Source organism: Cajanus cajan, chromosome 10 (assembly GCF_000230855.2).
Source record: "Cajanus cajan strain Asha chromosome 10, NIPB_CcT2T_4, whole genome shotgun sequence".
Taxonomy (NCBI): domain Eukaryota; kingdom Viridiplantae; phylum Streptophyta; class Magnoliopsida; order Fabales; family Fabaceae; genus Cajanus; species Cajanus cajan.
Window position 1 is genome coordinate 9,104,648 of NC_138526.1, and position 19,999 is coordinate 9,124,646.

The following is a 19,999-nucleotide window of genomic DNA, read 5'->3' on the forward strand; positions in this document are numbered from 1 at the left end:
TAAACATGCTCGACATCTTCGGTAGTCGAAAACCTTTAAAGATAGGATACCTCGCTTGGCACCATCGCTTATCGAAACCTCATTCGACACCTTTCGAATGGGGGGTAAGTGTACGAGGAGCACCTTTTAGCTATACCCCTCGACATAAAAGGGATTAAACCTCATTCGGCACCTTAGGTAGCCGAAACATGCTCGGTATCTTTGACAGCCGAAAACCTCTAAAGACAAGATACCTCGCTCGACACCATCGCTTACCGAAACCTATTCGACGCCTTCGATAGCTAAAAACATCCCATATAGAGGATATTATACTTCGTTCAACACCACCGGTTGCTAAAGCCTGTTCGACACCACCAGTTGCTGAAGCCCGTTCAGCACCTTTGGTAGCTGATAAGTCCAAGAAATAGGATTTATCCTATATGATTATTAATTATCCTTAATCAACGGTTAGAGACTAATCAAAAGTACGAAGTCAATTATCAAGCATATTACCTAATTTGGTAACCCTAGTACAGGGCCCATCGAGAATTAAACCCATTAATATTAGTATAAACAGTTCACATCTCGAGGTAAAGTTATTGTTCATTTATTATTATCGATATTCGTACTTGCCCTGACTTGAGTGTTGGGGTACCTTTTACAGATACCTCCCACCATTGGAATATCTACTTGAAGTTCTCGTTCAGCCTTCAAATTACAAGAAGATTACGAGTGTGGCTTCAAACATATACATATTTAACATAAATAGAGATATTTATAATAATTAAATACATACATTTTTATATAAATTTTTATTTCAAAATATTAAATTATTACATTTAACATTTAAATTTTAAAAAATCCTCTAATTATTTCAAATAATCACAACGTAATACAATATGTCAACAAATAAAAATAACCCTATTTACATATATTATTTAATAATTAATAGTTATTACAATCATTTTGTTTAAATTTCAATTATAATAATTACTTAACAATAAACATCGCCATATTATTATTAGTTATATTTTTTCTCATTTATATTAAGTAATTAGTATTTGTTTAAATATGTTGAAATAGTAATTACATATATTTATTAATATTTAATAATTAACACAATAATTTGGTTAAAATATGAGTTATTATAAATATATAAACGTTGGCTACGTATTATTAATTATATAGTTATTCTATTTATATTAATTAATTCATAATTTTAAATTTTTTTAAAAAATACTACGTACATATATTTTTAACTATTTCTAATGAACAAAATAATATGACTTATAATAAATTTAAAACAATAAAAATTTGGTATTTATTATTATTAATATATATTCTTAGTCTATATTTAATAATTTTTATTTTTACATTTAATATTTTTTATTTTAAAAATTATGTTGAAATACTACTTACATATATTAATTATATTAACTTAAAATAGAACTTACATATATTAATAATTATAGATTTCTTATATTTATATTATGTTATTAGTAAATTTAAATATTTCTAAAAATAGTACTTTTTATCTATATATTTTTTAAATTTATATTAGATACTATTTATTATTTACAATTTTCATTAAAACACGGGTTATAATAAATATAATACTATAAAACGTTGGCTAATTTTCATTATTTATATATTTTTTTCAATTTATATTAAGTAATTAGTATTTATATAAGAGTTAATTACTTATACATTATAGTGTAAAATTTTTTTATACTGGCAACCAATTATATCTTTTTGTTAGTCAAATAGTCTTGAATAACTTAAGGAGGGGGTGAATTAAGTTTTCCAAATTTTTCTCTTATAAAACTTTTTCGTATTACTTTCTTACAAATTCAATTCCTTAGATAAATTTATACATAAAGAATGAATGATGATGCAAACTACTCAATCACAATTAATAACAAATAATTAAAAGTGTAGGGAAAAAAGAATTGCAAACTCAATTTTATACTGGTTCAGCCAATCCTGCCTACGTTCAGTCCTCAAGTCTCCCACTTGAGATTTTCACTATTCTTTGTAAACCTTACAAGACTTGAATCCTCCAACACCTCGAAACTCCCTTTCCTTGTGTTGAGATTCAAAAACCAACAAGGAGAAAAACCCTTTCTCCTTCACAGATCCAATGATCAATTGGGTATTACAGAATTTGAAGAATAGATATTACACTTTCTAAGAACTTGATGAACTCTTTAGAAATTTTTGCAAATGATTTTGACCAAGTAGTCTTTGTAAATAGATTTTCACATTAGAGTTCGTAACCTTTCTCTGAAAAATTATAGGTATTTAAAGACAATTGTTTCTTAGGTTATGTCTTTTCATGAAGAGTTGTAACTCTCTATAATTTTTTTCAGAAAAGAGGCTCTGGTAATCGATTACAAGACTTGGTAATCGATTACAACAGTTTAAGTTCAAAATGTTTGAAACATTGTATCATTTAAATTTAAAATTTGAAGTTTCATCTTCTGGTAATCGATTACAATGACTGGTAATTGATTACCAAAGAACATTTTAACATTTGAACCTTGAACAAAGAAGTTTTCTTTCTCTGGTAATTAATTACATCAAGTGGTAATTGATTACCAGACAGATATCACCGAATTAGCTTATGAAAACTTAAGATATAGAAAGCTTCTATTTTCCAGTTAAAAATATTTTTGTTTAATCTTTTGAATACTCTTTCTGCTTTCTTTTCAAACAACTTATTCTTATATTCAAAAAGATTAAGCTTAGGTTTTCTTGAAATCCTTATTTTAATGGCCAAGTAAAATTTGCAAATTCTAAAAATTCATTTTACATACTAAGCTAAGCAGTCAAGACTTATCGAGTTATTACTTGAGATCTTGCTTCTTGATCAACTTGCTTTAACTTGACCTTTATTTTCTTCAATGCTTTGGCATCATCAAAACTTTGTGCATATTTTCTTGTATATTCTCCCCCTTTTTGATGATGACAATTCACTGTAAGGGGAAAGAAAATAAAACAATGTATTTCAATCACTCCCCTTAGTCTCCACCTTAGTAAAAGGATTTGTATTTAAATAGAAATTTGTAGTGATCAAGTTATATTGTCCTAAACATAAAAGCCAATTTTTGATCATAGAAACCAAGAGAAAAAAATGTTATATTTAAAAATGGTTGTTTCTTTTTCCTTGTTTCTTTTCCCTTGTTTCTTTTCTATTTTCCCTTTCTTTCCCTATTTGGTATATTTAAAAATGGTTGTTTCTTTTCCCTTGTTTCTTTTCTATTTTCCCTTTCTCTCCCCCTTTGGCAACATCAAAAAGAATAATGCAATATAAATATCAAAAGATAGAGAACTAACAGAAGTAGAAATATAGAGTCAAGAGTTAATGTGAGAGGATTCTAGAATTCCCAGTTCTTGCCTAATTGAAAAGAAGTTTTCTTTTGGTAAAGGCTTTGTAAAAATGTCAGCTAATTGATTTTTCGTTTTAACAAATTCTAAAACATAATCCCCTTTTTGAACATGATCCCTAAGAAAATGATGTCTGATCTCAATATGTTTGGTTCTAGAATGTAGTACTGGATTCTTAGAGAGATTTATAGCACTAGTATTATCACACTTAATTGGAATATGATCTAATGATAGACCAAAATCAGATAGTTGTTGTTTCATCCAAAGAATTTGAGCACAACAACTTCCAGCAGCAATATATTCTACTTCAGCAGTAGATAGAGCAACACTATTTTTCTTTTTACTATGCCAAGATACTAAAGCAGATCCAATAAAGTGACATGTTCCACTAGTACTCTTTCTATTAGTTTTACACCCAGCAAAATCAGAATCAGAGTACCCTACTAGATTGAAAGGCATGTTTTTAGGATACCATAGTCCTAGATTTGTGGTTCCTAATAAATATCTCATAATTCTTTTAACTGCACTTAAATGAGATTCCTTTGGATTAGATTGATATCTTGCACATAGACATACACTGAACATAATATCAGGTCTACTTACAGTTAAATATAAAAGAGATCCAATCATACCTCTATATTTCTTTATGTCTATGGATTTTCCATCTTCATCTTTGTCTAGGTAGCAAGTAGTGCTCATTGGTGTTGCCATTGGTTTGGCATTCTCCATTCCAAATCTTTGGAGCAAATCCTTACAGTACTTGCTTTGATTTATAAAAATTACATTTTTGGTTTGCCTTATTTGTAGTCCAAGGAAAAAATTTAATTCTCCCATCATGGACATTTCAAATTCATTTTGCATATCATTTGAAAACTCATTGCACAAGTAGTCATTAGTAGCTCCAAAAATAATATCATCAATATAGATTTGTACTAAAAGAATGTCATTCATTTTTCTTTTGATAAATAGTGTTGTATCAACCTTTCCCCTTGTAAATTCTTTTTCCAAAAGAAATTTACTTAGTCTTTCATACCATGCCCTAGGAGCTTGTTTTAATCCATATAGAGCCTTTTTCAACTTAAAGACATGGTTTGGAAATTCTGAGTTTTCGAATCCTGGGGGTTGTTCAACATAAACTTCTTCTTGAATAAAACCATTTAGAAAAGCACTTTTGACATCCGTTTGGTATAGTTTGAAGTCCATTATTGATGCATAGGCAAGTAACATTCTAATAGCTTCTAGTCTTGCTACATGTGCAAATGTTTCTTCATAATCTATGTCTTCTTCTTGATTATATCCTTTAACAACTAGTCTAGCTTTATTTCTTATTGTCGCCACCGGCCCGAAACGGGCTTTCGGCATTCGCGAAGGATGGTTGGACTCTTTTATTTGTTTAAATATATGGATTGCTAGAATGACTTATTCTCAAACTGAGACCTTGTCAAACGAGCAATTTTATTAAAAGGTTCACCAATCCATGTTAATCCCAAGCGGGACCCTCCATAGATTAGCGGTTTTCATAAAAAGGAAGGGTTCGTGGAGTCGCCACCAATGTTTTACTCAAAACATTGGAAAAAGAAGTTTAAGGCAATCGATTCAAAAATCGACTTCGGCCATGACAACCAGAGTCGGGTAAGGGAGTCGGTTACGCGTGGGGAAGGTGTTAGCACCCCACAGCGCCCCTTTTGGGTTCCCTATGACAGATTATTTAAAAAATAATAGTGCAAAATTACTAAATTACCCCTATTTATTCTAAGCAATTATAAATTAACTATCTACATGATGACAGTTTAAATATGTACACACAGAAAGCGGTAAAAGAAGGGACTTTAAAGATATAAACCTTTGAAGCGTGCTTTCTTATATATCTTGACAGAAATTGGGAAGCGTTTTGGCGTTCCCTCCCTCTACAAGACCGCTCGCTCCCTCCTAAAAAATAATTTTTGACTTGGAAATCCGATGGATTTCCCTTCGACTTAGTTTGAGACTCAAGCAAAATGCTCAGAACTCAAAAACTTCGTCGGATCAACTCTCCGAGTGATTTCTAGGCAGAGCACTGCTCAAAAAAACCCAGAATACTCAAGAAGAGGGTTAAAACTCAGTCCAAAAGTGTGAAATGACGTCCCATTGACGTCATATTTATAGGGAAGAGGCTCAATACGGTTTATGAGGGTCAATACGGTCAACATTGAAATTTTGAACTAATACGGCCGTATTGAATTCAATACGGCCGTATTGAAGTTCAAAAAACCTCAATACGGCCGTATTGAAGTTCAGTGCGGCCGTATTGAAGTTCAGTGTAGCCGTATTGAATTCAATGCAGCCGTATTGAAGTCCAGAAACTTCAATACGGCCGTATTGAGTTCAGTGCGGCCGTATTGAAGTTCAAAATGTTCAATACGGCCGTACTGAACCTCTGGGAGGCCGTATTGGGCTTCATTCCTCCCACTTTTCTTATTTTAGCTATCCTAAGACCTCTAGACCTATAGAGAACCCTCCTTGGGCCTTCTGGAAGTCCTTCTGGCTGATCTTCCTTCAGTCTTCGAGAGTCTTCAAGCTTTATTTCCGACCCGGACAATTTTAGGGGTCTACAGCTGCCCCCCCTTTACTTAGTCGGACGGCCTTTTGGTGTACCGGCTGACAAGTAAAGGAGTTGACCCAATTGTCCGGGTGATGTGCCAACCTTCTGACTTGTAGCGTCTTCCGGTGGAAAATTGTTGAGTAGCCTCTCCAGGTTGTTGCATACCTCGGCGTTTCTGACAACCTTGGTAGCTAAGTTTACCCTCTCCAGGGTCAACTTCACTCGACGCCCGAGCCGGAAGTTGAACACCAACGTGCCTCTGACAACGCTGATGGTTGAGTACCGCCTCTCCAGGCCTAGCCTCACTCGACGCCCGAGCCGGAAGCTAGACACCAGTGTTAACATCACCGATGATTGAGTACTGCCTCTCCAGGCTCTGCTTCGGTTGTTTCTGACGACCTAGGCAGCTAAGTTTACCCTCTCCAAGGTCAACTTCACTTGACGCCCGAGCCGGAAGTTGAACACCAACGTGCCTTTGACGACGCTGATGGTTGAGTACTGCCTCTCCAGGCCCTGCCTCTCAACATGAGGTAGTTGAGTATCGCCTCTCCAGGCCCTGCCTCTTAACATTCAGCAGTTGAGTATTGCCTCTCCAGGCCCTGCCTCTTAACATTCAGCAGTTGAGTATTGCCTCTCCAGGCCCTGCCTCTTAACATTCAGCAGTTGAGTACCCGCCTCTCCAGGCCCTGCCTCTTAACATTCGGCAGTTGAGTATCGCCTCTCCAGGCCCTGCCTCTTAACATTCGGCAGTGTGAGTTTACCCTCTCCAGGGTTTTGAGATGATTTTTGTCTCCACAGTCCACAATGCTGCTTCGACGTTTTTTCTGATTTTGTGCCGCTGAGGGCTGGATAACGCAGGGATCCGTCTAGGGGATGTGCAGTCATTCATAGGTTCCTGTGCCCCAACTTGCATTGCATTGTTGGTACCCATGGGGAATTTCTGACTCCTTGGGGTGTAGACACAGATGCTCTCTCTCTGAGTTGAGCGATGCCTTATGTTTAGCTGACGTCCTTTGACGTTGTGGAGTATCCCGGTTATCTTTATTCGGGTGTCTCTCTTTGATTTTTCTGATTTTTGTAGCCTCTGTGTAGGCTATTATCCACTGAGGGTATTCTGGATGTTGATTTTGATTTTGTCTCCACAGTCCACGATGCTGCTTTGACAATTATTTTTGATTTTTGTGCCACTGAGGGCTGGATAACGCAGGGATCCGTCTAGGGGATGTGCAGTTACTCATAGGTTCTTGTGTCCCAACTTTCCTTTGCATAGTTGGTGCCCATTGAGGAATTTCTGTTTCCCTGGGGTGTAGACACGAAGATGCTCTTTCTGAGATGAGCGGTGCCTTATGATTGGCTGACGTCCTTTCGACGATGGTGGAGTATCCCGGTTATCCTTATTCGGGTGACTCTTTTTGTTTTTCTGGTTTTGTCGCCTCTGTGTAGGCTGTTATCCGCGGGGGGGATTTTGTCATTGATTGTGATTAGCCTCTTCTATTAGGCAGATCATCTTGACGCTTGATGTTTGGCCAAGAGCCGGATTCCACTTGGGGAATGATTATTGATCTTTTGATTTTTTTTTCTTTTTGTAGGAATGCCTCTTGAGTAGGCGACTGGGGATTTGGGGATCTTATGTATCCCAGAGTATTATTTAGGAAGCCTCTACAGGCTTAGCCTCACTCAACGCCTGAGTTGGAGAGCTATCTTCCACTGAGGAAGTTTTAAGTCCTTTGACTAGATATACTGCTTGGGTGATCGTGTTTCCATTGGGAATTTTGTCGATCTTGCTTTGATAGCTCTCGCTGGGGATTTGTTCCGTGAGCTTGAGTTGAGATATCTCTGGGGAGTATTATTTCTGCGAGCCTCTCCAAGCTCAATTATTCTGTATGATGAATTGGTTTTTTGTTCAGCCCGAGAATGCGAGCTGAGACGTCTTTTGGAGAGTATTATTTCGGCAAGCCTCTCCAGGCTTAATTATTCTGTGGGAGTATTATTTCAGCAAGCCTCTCCAGGCTCAATTATTTTGTGAGAGTATTATTTTGGCAAGCCTCTCCAGGCTCAGTTATTCTGAGAGTATTATTTCGGCAAGCCTCTCCAGGCTCAGTTATTCTGAGAGTATTATTTCGGCAAGCCTCTCCAGGCTCAGTTATTCTGAGAGAGTATTATTTCGGCGAGCCTCTCCAGGCTCAATTATTCTGAGAGTATTATTTCGGCAAGCCTTTCCAGGCTCAGTTATTCTGTACAATTTGTTGGATTTTCTGTATTTTGCCTTTTTGTTGATTTTGGCTTTTTCTGTGTTTTTGCCTTTTTTGATTTTGGCTCTTTCCTGTATTTTGCCCTTTTTTGTTGATTTTGGCTTTTGTTGTACAGAAATAAAAGTGTTAAAAGATTTAGACTCAAAGAGTGAAAAAATTTCATTCATTAAATAAACATGAAATTTTGTACAAGGGAAATGATGGGACGCAGCCCATTCAAACAAATACATAAAAATAGGAAAAAGAAAACCGGTCTTCATTCTTCTGCCGGCGGGTCCTGTGGAGGAGCGGGGAACTGGCGGTGCATCCAGACCGAGAGGTTGTCGAACCCCTGCACCAAAGTGTCCAGTCGAGCATCGGTGCTCTGCTGCCATGCGCCGATACTGTGCTGAAAAGCATCGAATTGAGTATCGATGCTTTGCTGTAAAGCGTCAAAGCGGGCATCAAAGTAGGCCCTATCCGACTGTGAGGTGCCGGCCTCTAGCTGTGGGCTACCGTCGCCCTGAAGATCAACGTCATTGAAGAGCTCGGCGAAGGCATCGGGGCCGTCTACTCGTACATACCTCCCTCCTGACCTCGCTATGATCTTCATACTGATCAAGGTGGAGGCATTAATTGGCTTCGGTGCCAATGGCCCTGGCTCTACGCCGTCTGGGCATCCCCAAGTCTCCGCAAGCCGTGAGAGGAGTGGGGCAACCAGGATGTATCCCTGCCTAGATCCTCCTTCTCGTGCCCCCAAGTTCTTAACGTGCTCGAGGAAAAAGTATCCGGGGTTGGCCCTCCGACTGGTGGCCATGCAGTATAATGCTAATAAATCCGGCCGTGTCACCGACTCGGGGCTCTTCCACCTGCCATGGATGGTGCTGGTGAGGATCTTGTGACAGATCCGAAGAGCGGTCGGGAGCCGGGTGCCCTTCACCCCGGCATGATAGTCCTCGTGGCCTGTGATCGCTCTCCACATGTCGACCGGGGTCCACTGATCAGGCCACTCGCATATAGCATCTCGATATGCGAGCTGATCAGTCCTGCTGAAAAATCCTGCCTGGACGTTGAACTCGTCCAACGTCAGTGAGCGGTACCCCTGGTTTATCCAGAAGTCAACTGAGCAGACAGCCTCCCCAAAACTGTTTGTCGACTCAGTAACGCCGACAGTGGCCAGAAACTCCTTCGTCGCCGTCAAGTACAGGTGAGAAGGGGGATCAAGGAGGAATCCCCATCCTATACTGTCGAAGTAGCCTCGGACTTCATCCTCCAAGCCCACTGTACGGAGAATATCGAAGTCGAGCGCCCTCGACGGCTCGAAGGTGAATGACTCTATGAGCTGCAGCCGTTCCTGATGTCTGTCTGTCATCTCACGTCGAGCTGGGGCCCTCTGCCTCTTTCTAGATGATTCTGCCATTTCTGAGGTTTCTTCTTGAGGTTCACTCACAAGCAGGATGCAGAGGAATGAAGATTGGAATGCAAAAATGAGAAGGAAAACGCTTATTTATAGACCAATTTTCGCCAATACGTCCCGTATTGATTCAATACGGCCGTATTGGTGTAGCCGTTATTGGGCAATTTTGGCAACCAATACGGCCCGTATTGAATTTAATACGGGCGTATTGGAGGTCAATACGGGCGTATTGGATTTAATACACCCGTATTGAAGCTGAAAGGTTGCTTCAACGGTCGTCTTAATATGGCCGTATTGAATTCAATACGGGCGTATTAAATTTTTTTTTTTTTTTTTTTTTTTTTTTTTAAGATAAACAGAGAATAAGTGATCTTCTAGTACACCTATCATCTGTATGCATGTATGCAGTATGAGGCACCTAATTCTATTTGATTCATTTTTCAAAAGAATTAACCGATGCGTTTTTTGCTTGGATTGTGCCATTCCTCCAGACGGACTGTGCGCTGCCGACTTTTATGACCAAGGAATGATGCATATTTGTTTTTTGTGTCATCAACCCAATGATCTTTCCCTTCCTTTAGAAGATGTGTCAACCCTCCTATTGACCACTATATCTCCATGTTTCCACTAGATTATTAAAAAATCGCTGGGACAAGAGAGAAAAGAAGGAAAGGATATTTTCAAAAGTTTGTGTTTTAGAGGGGATTATTTATTTTTTGAAAAATGGATTTTGTAAGAATGGCTTGGCCAATGGTAGGCTTAAGTGTTTAGGCTTGTTTGATTAAACACTTATGAAGTTAAGCACGTCTTGGTTATTAACATTTGTGATTTGACAACTTGGATAGCTTTTCTTGAGCCCCTTTGTTGAATTCAGTTGGTGGTACCATCATGGATTTATTCTGTTTTTCGATTGCCCTAACTTTTGCCTAAAACACCCATTTGTGGAGTTTTAGCGGGCTTTTGTTTTTGTTCATTATTTTGTAACCCTAATTTTTGCCTAGGTCACCCTCTTGTGGGATTCCTAGCGGGTCTTTTGCTCTTATTTTTGCGCAGTCCCCTTTTTTTGGGTTTCCTGCCGAGCTTCTTTTATTTTGAAAGATTTCTTTTTACCCATGATGGCACTTGTCAAGGCCAAGGGAAGGTGCTCCAAGTTGTCACACACACCTCCACATAAAAATGATGTGGGTTTATTATTATTAAGGTGATTTTAACCTCATTCATGTTCATTCAAACAGGGTTAAATAATGTGGTTTAGAGTTTTATTGCAAGCAAGAAAAGAAGCAATAAGAAAGAATGATTTTATTATAATCATAGTGGAAAACATGTGCCCTATCGAGGCTCGGGGGTCGGGCTATCCCCGAGGAGTGATCTCTAATAGTCACTGAATTTACACATCCCTATTAGAAGGAAAAGGACACTTGATGACGACAGTTGGCCTTGACGTTTGTGAACCAGCCTTCCTAAAGATCTGGCTTAAAGAACGTCGAGAAGGATCTTGATTCCTCTTCTTTCTTTGATCTTTAACAGGGTTGTATCCTAACCCTTGTTTCCCCGGATTATCCTTAATGATGGGTAGCTCCGGAATTCCTTGGGAGTCCTTGCCAAGTCCTTGTCCCGGCAAGTATCCATTCTTGGTGAGCATATGAGCTGCCTTCTTCATTTCTCGGGGAAACGTCTCAACATTGGCAATTTCCAATGCTTGGAAGGCGGTTTCCAAAGCTTCCTCTGCTGCATCCACATAAGGTATGGTGGATGGCTTGCTGATGAGTATGTCATCTTCGGCTTGTACGGTCACCAGTTTGTCACCCACTATGAACTTGACTTTCTGGTGGAGCGTAGAGGGTACAGCTTTCGCATCATGAATCCAAGGTCGGCCGAGGAGACAGCTGTATGCAGGAGTAATATCCATTACTTGGAATTCGACATTAAAGATAGTGGGCCCAATTTGGATTGGGAGACTGATTTCTCCCACCACTTCTCTTTTAGAGCCGTCGAAAGCTCGAACGATCATGTTGCTCGGGCGCATTTGGACTCCCTTGATTTCCACTTGATCAAGCGTTCTTTTGGGCATCACATTCAAGGAAGATCCGTTGTCCACCAAGACTTTTGCGATGTGATACTCCTTGCACTTTACAGAGATGTGCAAGGGCTTGTTGTGATTTGATCCCTCGGCGGGGATCTCTTCATCGGTGAAAGTGAGGTGATCATTAGCCGTGATGTGACTAACAATCCCCTTAAACTTGTCTAGGGAGATGGTATGCGACACATATGCCTCGTTCAAGACTTTCAACAGAGCTTGTCGATGCGGTTCGGAGCATAGGATCAACGACAACAGAGTAATCTTTGCTGGCGTCTTATGAAGTTGATCCATGATGGAGTACTCGCTTTGTCGGATAAACTTTAACAGCTCATCAGTCTCCTCCTCGGATTCTTTTTCCTCGGTCTTCTCCTTTTCTTTTCCTTTATTCTTGGGAGCTTTATCGTGAAGATCTTCGGGAGTGTAGATCCTGCCACTCCTAGTCATGCCCCCAAGTCCAGCGATGTTAGAGATATCGCTGTTGGCAGAAGAGTGTATGTCGTATATCCATGGCACAGCCTTATTTGATTCGTAGGGGAAAGGCCTTGGAGTGATGATCCTTAATGGTGTCGGACCTTTCCCTTTGTCTGTCTTGATTACCAACAACGGAGTTGCCGTGTGCTTGCTTGGTGCAGTTGTTGGATTGCATTTAATTACCAATGGCGTGCGATCCATTCTGAACATACGCATCGATTAATTCTTTCTTTTTATTAATATTTATTATTAAATTACCGAGAGAGATAAATGCAAATGAATGACTAATGAGATGCAAAGGCAATAAATCTCAAAAATACAATTTTATTATTTGAAGAAAGTGTACAACTTTTATACAATGCTTTGAAGCAACTTTTTACAAAAAGAGAAAAGCCGGTAAAAACCCACAGGCGGGTTCATATGTCTTTGCCATTCATCTTCGGCTTCCTCCACATGACGGCCCATTGCTTTAATCTGAGTATGGACTGCTTGGCTCATATCATCACTGATTTTCTGAGCATCTTTCGCTTTTTGTATATGATAGTTGATCATGGCCTGTAGCTCATTAAGCTCATCCTCAGCCCGATCCTTCTCCTCTTGGAGTTTGGCCATTTGTGCCAATCCTTCCCTTTCCTTTTTGCGGAAGTCGGAAAGGTTTGCGGTTTGTCGTTGAACAACTTCCCGCCATTGTTGCGCATCGGATCGAGTCAAAAGCAGATCGTCTTGCATATCCTTGATCAACTGTGCCTGCTTTGAATACTCGGCCTCAAGGTGTGCTATCTTCATGTTGACTTCTTGGAGTTGACTACTCGGTTCAACCTTTGGCATTTTGGGTGCCCGAGTAGTCTCCTCATTGAGGTTAGCACACTCATCCTTGAGCCGCTCTATCTCGTGGTCTTTCTTCTTGCATTGCCTTTGAAGACCATCAATAGTGAAACTGGATTCTTCATTTTTCTCTTCAAGAACTCTCATCTGAGCTCCCATGATTTCCAGTTTCTTGGTCAAGGCGTCGACTTGCTCTTGCAACACCTTCCTTGTTGCTGTGGTTGCACAAGAAGTGGATGGTTGAAGCACCCCCCTCTCGCTCCTCCATTTCTCATAATCGATGGAGACGGATACCTGAGGCTTTCCAAGCTCGAGATCTCCCTCATAGGTTGGTCTCTCCCACGCTCTCATGACAGCGTGCATGTCCTTCTGATGCTCGGAATCGAAGGAGAAACACGACCCTCCAAGCTCCTCTATAGTAGGAATGGTCTGAGTCCTCATCAGTTGCCTCATAACCAATCTAGGTGAGTAGGCTATGCAACCTCTGAGGCCCATCAATGGTATGCTTGGATAACTGCCGCATCTCATCAATACATGGCTTGGACGGAACCAAGGGCAAACCCACGTGAAGTGCTCGATACTCCACTGTTCCATCTCTTCCTTCCACTCAGAAGCATATCGGCGGCGTACGGGAATTTTCGAAAAACTCCTCAAAGGGTCGGGCAAGGTCCCCATATGACTAGAGGCATAGAAATGAGTGATGCTCCATATATACAGCAAGGAGGTGCAGCATCGGATGATTTTTCCTTGCTTCTGTTGAGACAGATGAACAGAGAGCAAGGTGTCGGCAAGAATAGCAGGCACGGGACTCTTCATGTGTACGTCCCAAGCGAAGAAAGCGTCCATCGCAGCATGGTCCACTGTGTTAGCGTGAAAGGGGAATAGGATCATCCCAAACATAGCTAACGCTAGAGTCTTGTTGAAAGCTAACCAATCTCCCTCACCAGCCAAGGAAGAAAGGTGGTCCTCAATCATAACAAGCTTCCAACCTTTAATACTGCCGTTCCCCACTAAGGCAGCTGATCGTGATGGTAATTTGACCTGAGTGGCAACTCTCTCCACTGCCACATGGTTGTCATGAAAGATATAGACCCCGGCTGATTTGGGCCATCGTAGCATGAGCTCGTACTCCTCGAGAGTAGGAACTAGATCAAACTGGGGGAACTCGAAGCAGTGCAAATCGAGACTCCAGAAGTGAACCAGTGCTCTCAGAAATGCTGGATCCACACAGATCTTCATCAAGTCGAGGACTCGTCCATATGATTTCTCAAACTTGACGCGAGCCTCTCTTGGCATCAAAGTACAGAGGTGATCCAACCTCTCAGCACGGTATAACAAGAAGTCTACTTTCTTCAATTGCCCATGCATCTCCTTAGACCTCTCCATATTCTACAATACAATGCATGATATGAGATGATGGAGATGAATATGCATGCATAGTGTTTATTCAACTAAGCATTATCATGTTTTGGGATTTTCCTAAGATGATGCATGATATTGCTTGGTTTAGATAAATATATATATATTTTTTTTCTTTTGGATATTTTGTATCTTTTTGTATTTTTTGGGTGAAAAGGGAAACTACCTATATGAATGCAATGAAGGTAGATGTTAACACCGTGTACTAGAAGATCTTTATTTCTATTTATTCTTTTTATTTTAAAAAAAGAATGTTGTATGTTTAAAAGGTGCAATGTATGCTCATACAATGTCACATAAAAATGCACAAACAATTCACTCATCCACGAACAGTCACGAGCGAATCACGAGGTAGGGGTATCCTGCAGAAAAGTGCATATTCAAGGTGGTTCTAACTGTTCTCACTGGTCTGAGGCCCCCAAGGTGCCCCCATTATAGGGACCCAATTCCTCTCGTCGTAAGTCGATGGAAAGCTCCAACGCACTGTCGGACTCGAGTTCATGGTTATCACCTTGAGTGATGCTTTCCGACAACGGTCTACGGGCACCTATAGACCCATTCGACAACCGGCCGTACTAACATCCACTCCCTATGGCTTACCACTCATGCCCCCGGGTATAGAGGGAACTGTTGTGTGCAAAGGTTTGTGTGCAGTTTATATTTCAAACAATTGCGGAAATTTAAACATACAACAGTTTATTAAAGCCATATAAATAAACATGTTATCATACAAGCAAGGGGTAATGAAGTAATTTTAACTATTATTTGTTAAAAATAATCTGTCACTAAATGGGACTGACTCTCGAGGCTTCCCCAGTGGAGTCGCCATCTGTCGCCACCGGCCCAAAACGGGCTTTCGGCATTCGCGAAGGATGGTTGGACTCTTTTATTTGTTTAAATATATGGATTGCTAGAATGACTTATTCTCAAACTGAGACCTTGTCAAACGAGCAATTTTATTAAAAGGTTCACCAATCCATGTTAATCCCAAGCGGGACCCTCCATAGATTAGCGGTTTTCATAAAAAGGAAGGGTTCGTGGAGTCGCCACCAATGTTTTACTCAAAACATTGGAAAAAGAAGTTTAAGGCAATCGATTCAAAAATTGACTTCGGCCATGACAACCAGAGTCGGGTAAGGGAGTCGGTTACGCGTGGGGAAGGTGTTAGCACCCCACAGCGCCCCTTTTGGGTTCCCTATGACAGATTATTTAAAAAATAATAGTGCAAAATTACTAAATTACCCCTATTTATTCTAAGCAATTATAAATTAACTATCTACATGATGACAGTTTAAATATGTACACACAAAAAGCGGTAAAAGAAGGGACTTTAAAGATATAAACCTTTGAAGCGTGCTTTCTTATATATCTTGACAGAAATTGGGAAGCGTTTTGGCGTTCCCTCCCTCTACAAGACCGCTCGCTCCCTCCTAAAAAATAATTTTTGACTTGGAAATCCGATGGATTTCCCTTCGACTTAGTTTGAGACTCAAGCAAAATGCTCAGAACTCAAAAACTTCGTCGGATCAACTCTCCGAGTGATTTCTAGGCAGAGCACTGCTCAAAAAAACCCAGAATACTCAAGAAGAGGGTTAAAACTCAGTCCAAAAGTGTGAAATGACGTCCCATTGACGTCATATTTATAGGGAAGAGGCTCAATACGGTTTATGAGGGTCAATACGGTCAACATTGAAATTTTGAACTAATACGGCCGTATTGAATTCAATACGGCCGTATTGAAGTTCAAAAAACCTCAATACGGCCGTATTGAAGTTCAGTGCGGCCGTATTGAAGTTCAGTGCAGCCGTATTGAATTCAATGCAGCCGTATTGAAGTCCAGAAACTTCAATACGGCCGTATTGAGTTCAGTGCAGCCGTATTGAAGTTCAAAATGTTCAATACGGCCGTTCTGAACCTCTGGGAGGCCGTATTGGGCTTCATTCCTCCCACTTTTCTTATTTTAGCTATCCTAAGACCTCTAGACCTATAGAGAACCCTCCTTGGGCCTTCTGGAAGTCCTTCTGGCTGATCTTCCTTCAGTCTTCGAGAGTCTTCAAGCTTTATTTCCGACCCGGACAATTTTAGGGGTCTACACTTATGACTATACCATGTTCATCAAGTTTGTTTCTAAAAAATCCATTTTGTTCCTATAATTGTATGATTAATAGGTCTATTAACCAATTCCCATACTTGATTTCTTTTAAATTGATTTAATTCTTCTTGCATAGCATTAATCCAATGTTCATCATTTAAAGCTTCATCAACGTTTTTAACTTCTATCTCAGAAACAAAAGACATATTATTGCATGCTTCTTTTAGAGAGTGTCTAGTAGATACCCCTTTTGATATATCTCCAATGATATTTTCAAGAGGATGATTTCTTAAGATTCTCCACTCTCTTTGAGGGTTCATGTTTGTTTGATCTCCTTGGATTGTTGAATCCTCATTTTCTTCATCTTTCTTGTCCTTTTGAGTTTGCTCATTACTATGAGTATCTTCAAAGCTCTCTATAATTTCATCAATAATATCTTTTCTTGGACAAAAAAGGTTAGTTTCATCAAATACAACATGTATTGATTCCTCAATAGTCATGGTTCTTTTGTTGTATATTCTATATGATTTGCTATTTAGAGAGTATCCAAGAAATATTCCCTCATCAGATTTAACATCAAATTTTCCTAATTTATCTTTTCCATTATTAAGTACAAAGAATTTGCATCCAAAAATATGAAGATGTGAAATATTAGGTTTTCTTCCATTGAATAACTCATAAGGAGTTTTCTTAAGAATAGGTCTAATCAAAGCTCTATTCATAGTATAATATGCAGTGTTAACAGCTTCTACCCAAAAGTATTTAGGGAGTTTTGAATCATTTAGCATTGTTCTTGCTAATTCTTCTAATGATCTATTCTTTCTTTCTATTACTCCATTTTGTTAAGGAGTTCTAGGAGCAGAAAAGTTATGTTCAATTCCATTTTCTTCACAAAATAAATCAAAATCTTTATTTCAAACTCTTTTCCATGATCACTTCTAATGGAGACAATCTTAAGGTTTTTCTTATTTTGAATAATTTTAGCAAATTTTCTAAAGACACCAAAAGTATCACTTTTATGAGCAAGAAATAAGGTCCAAGTATATCTAGAGAAATCATCCACTAAGACATGACCATAGTAACTTCCACCAAAGCTCATAGTTCTAGATGGTCCAAACAAGTCCATGTGTAAAAGTTCTAAGGGTCTAGAGGTTGTGACTATATTCTTTGGTTTAAAAGATACTTTAACTTGTTTTCCCTTTTGGCATGCATCACATAGTTTATTTTTCTCAAATTTAATCTTTGGTAATCTTATTACTAAATCTTTTGAGATTAATTTATTTAAGTGTTCCATGTTTATGTGAGCTATTCTTTTATGCCATAGCCATGATTCATCATTTTTACTCATGAGGCATTGAGAATGATTATAATTATTTTCTATTTTTATTTTATATACATTGTTAACTCTAAATCCAACTATCTTAACATTTTTATCATTTTTGTGTTCAATTAGACATTTTTGTGAGTCAAATGATATAGAAAAACATTTATCACAAAGTTGGCTAACACTTAATAAACTATGTTTAAGACCTTTCACAAGTAAGACATTTTCTATGGAGGTTGAGAAATTTGTACCTATTCTTCCAATGTCAAGTATTTTTCCTCGTTTGTTGTCTCCATAGGTTACATGTCCACTTCTCTTAGGAGTGAGGTCAATGAATTTTGAAGCATCTCCTGTCATGTGCTTGGAACATCCACTGTCAATGTACCAAGTTTGATTTTTGGAATCCTTCAAGACAAAGAAAGGGTTGATTTAGGTACCCAAGTTTTCTTTGGATCCTTAATGTTAGTATTAACAGAAGAACCTTTAGGAATCCAAACCATATTCTTGAGATTGCAAAAATTCTTTCTAATATAGTAGGTTGATGAATTATGACCTTTCTTACCACAATAAAAACATGTTGTGAATGGAAAACTAGCAACTTGTTTGGGAATAAAGAAGTTTTTGTATTTCTTTTGTTGTTTTTGAGGATTATATCGTAATCCTTCCTTATCAAATACACATTTTTGTTTTCCTAATAATATATCTAAATTATTTCTTTCACTAGTAAATTTTGCAAGAGTGATTCTTAGGTTACTAATTTCCTCTTTAAATCTATTGCATGTTGAACATGGATGATTTATTTTATTTATTTCTAACTTATTTTTAATCTCTTGATTTTCTTCTTTAGAATTTATTATCCTAATTTCGATTTTAAGATCATCTAATTCATTATTTAATTTTGAAATCTCTTTTTCCAAGTTTGAAATTATTTTCTTATATGATGATACTAATTTTGCAAGTTTAAAGGATTCTTTATGCAAATCATTGCATGCATCTTAAAGTTCATCAAATGAAATTGAGATATCATTATTCGAAGATGTTACCTCTTCTTCGCTTTCATAGTCTTTAGCCATTAGTCCCAAATTCACAACTTCATTGTCTGAATCACTTGTAGAGTCCATATCATTTTCTTCACAAGTGATATATACTTTCTTGCTTTTCTTATCCTTGAAGTTTTTGTTGTTTGACTTCTCCATCTTCTTTTTGTAGATTGGACATTCTAATTTTAAGTGACCCGGTTGATTGCATTCGTAGCATCTTGGAGTTGAAGAAGATTCTTCTCCTTTCTTCTTTATGTTAAAGTTGAATTTTCTTCTATTTCCTTTAGTCCTTAGGAATTTTTTGAATATTTTTACAAAGAGATTGAAATCTTCATCATCATCATCATCATCTTCCTCTATGTTGTCATATTTTCCATTTTCTTCATAAGAGGATGAAGATACTTTAAGTTCTATACTTTTCTTCTTTTTGTCACTATCTTCATTTTGACTTAGTCTCATCAATTCCATTTCATGCTCTTGAAGTTTTCCAAATAGAGATGCAAGAGACATGGTTGTTAGATCTTTTGATTCATCAATTGCAGTCACTTTCGGTTGCCATTCCTTACTCAAACATCTCAAAACTTTGTTAATAAGATCTTTGTTAGGAAACACTTTTCCTAAAGATGCAAGATGATTAATTAGATGTGTAAATTTTTTTTGCATGTCTTGTATGCTTTCATTTTGATTCATTCTAAATAATTCATATTCATGAGTGAGAGTGTTTCTCCTAGATCTTTTAACATCATTAGTGCCTTCATGTGTTACTTTTAATGTATCCCACATTTCTTTTGCACTTGTACAATTTGAAATTCTAAAATATTCATCTATGCCTAATGCAGAAGTGATTATATTTTTGGCTTTCAAATTGTATTGAACTTTTCTTTTGTCATCATCACTCCATTGATCTTTGGGTAGATTTTTAATTTCATTTCCTACTACAATAGTGGGAATGAAAGGACCATTTTCAAAAGAATCCCATATGTTTAAATCTATGGCTTCTATAAACATTTGCATCCTAGATTTCCAATAATGATACCCTTCACCATTGAATATTGGAGGTCTAATAATGGAGTTTCCTTCGGAAAAAAAAAATTGTTGAGGCCATTTCAATTCTTGAAGCTTTTAAGCCTTATACAAGAAACCTGCTCTTGAT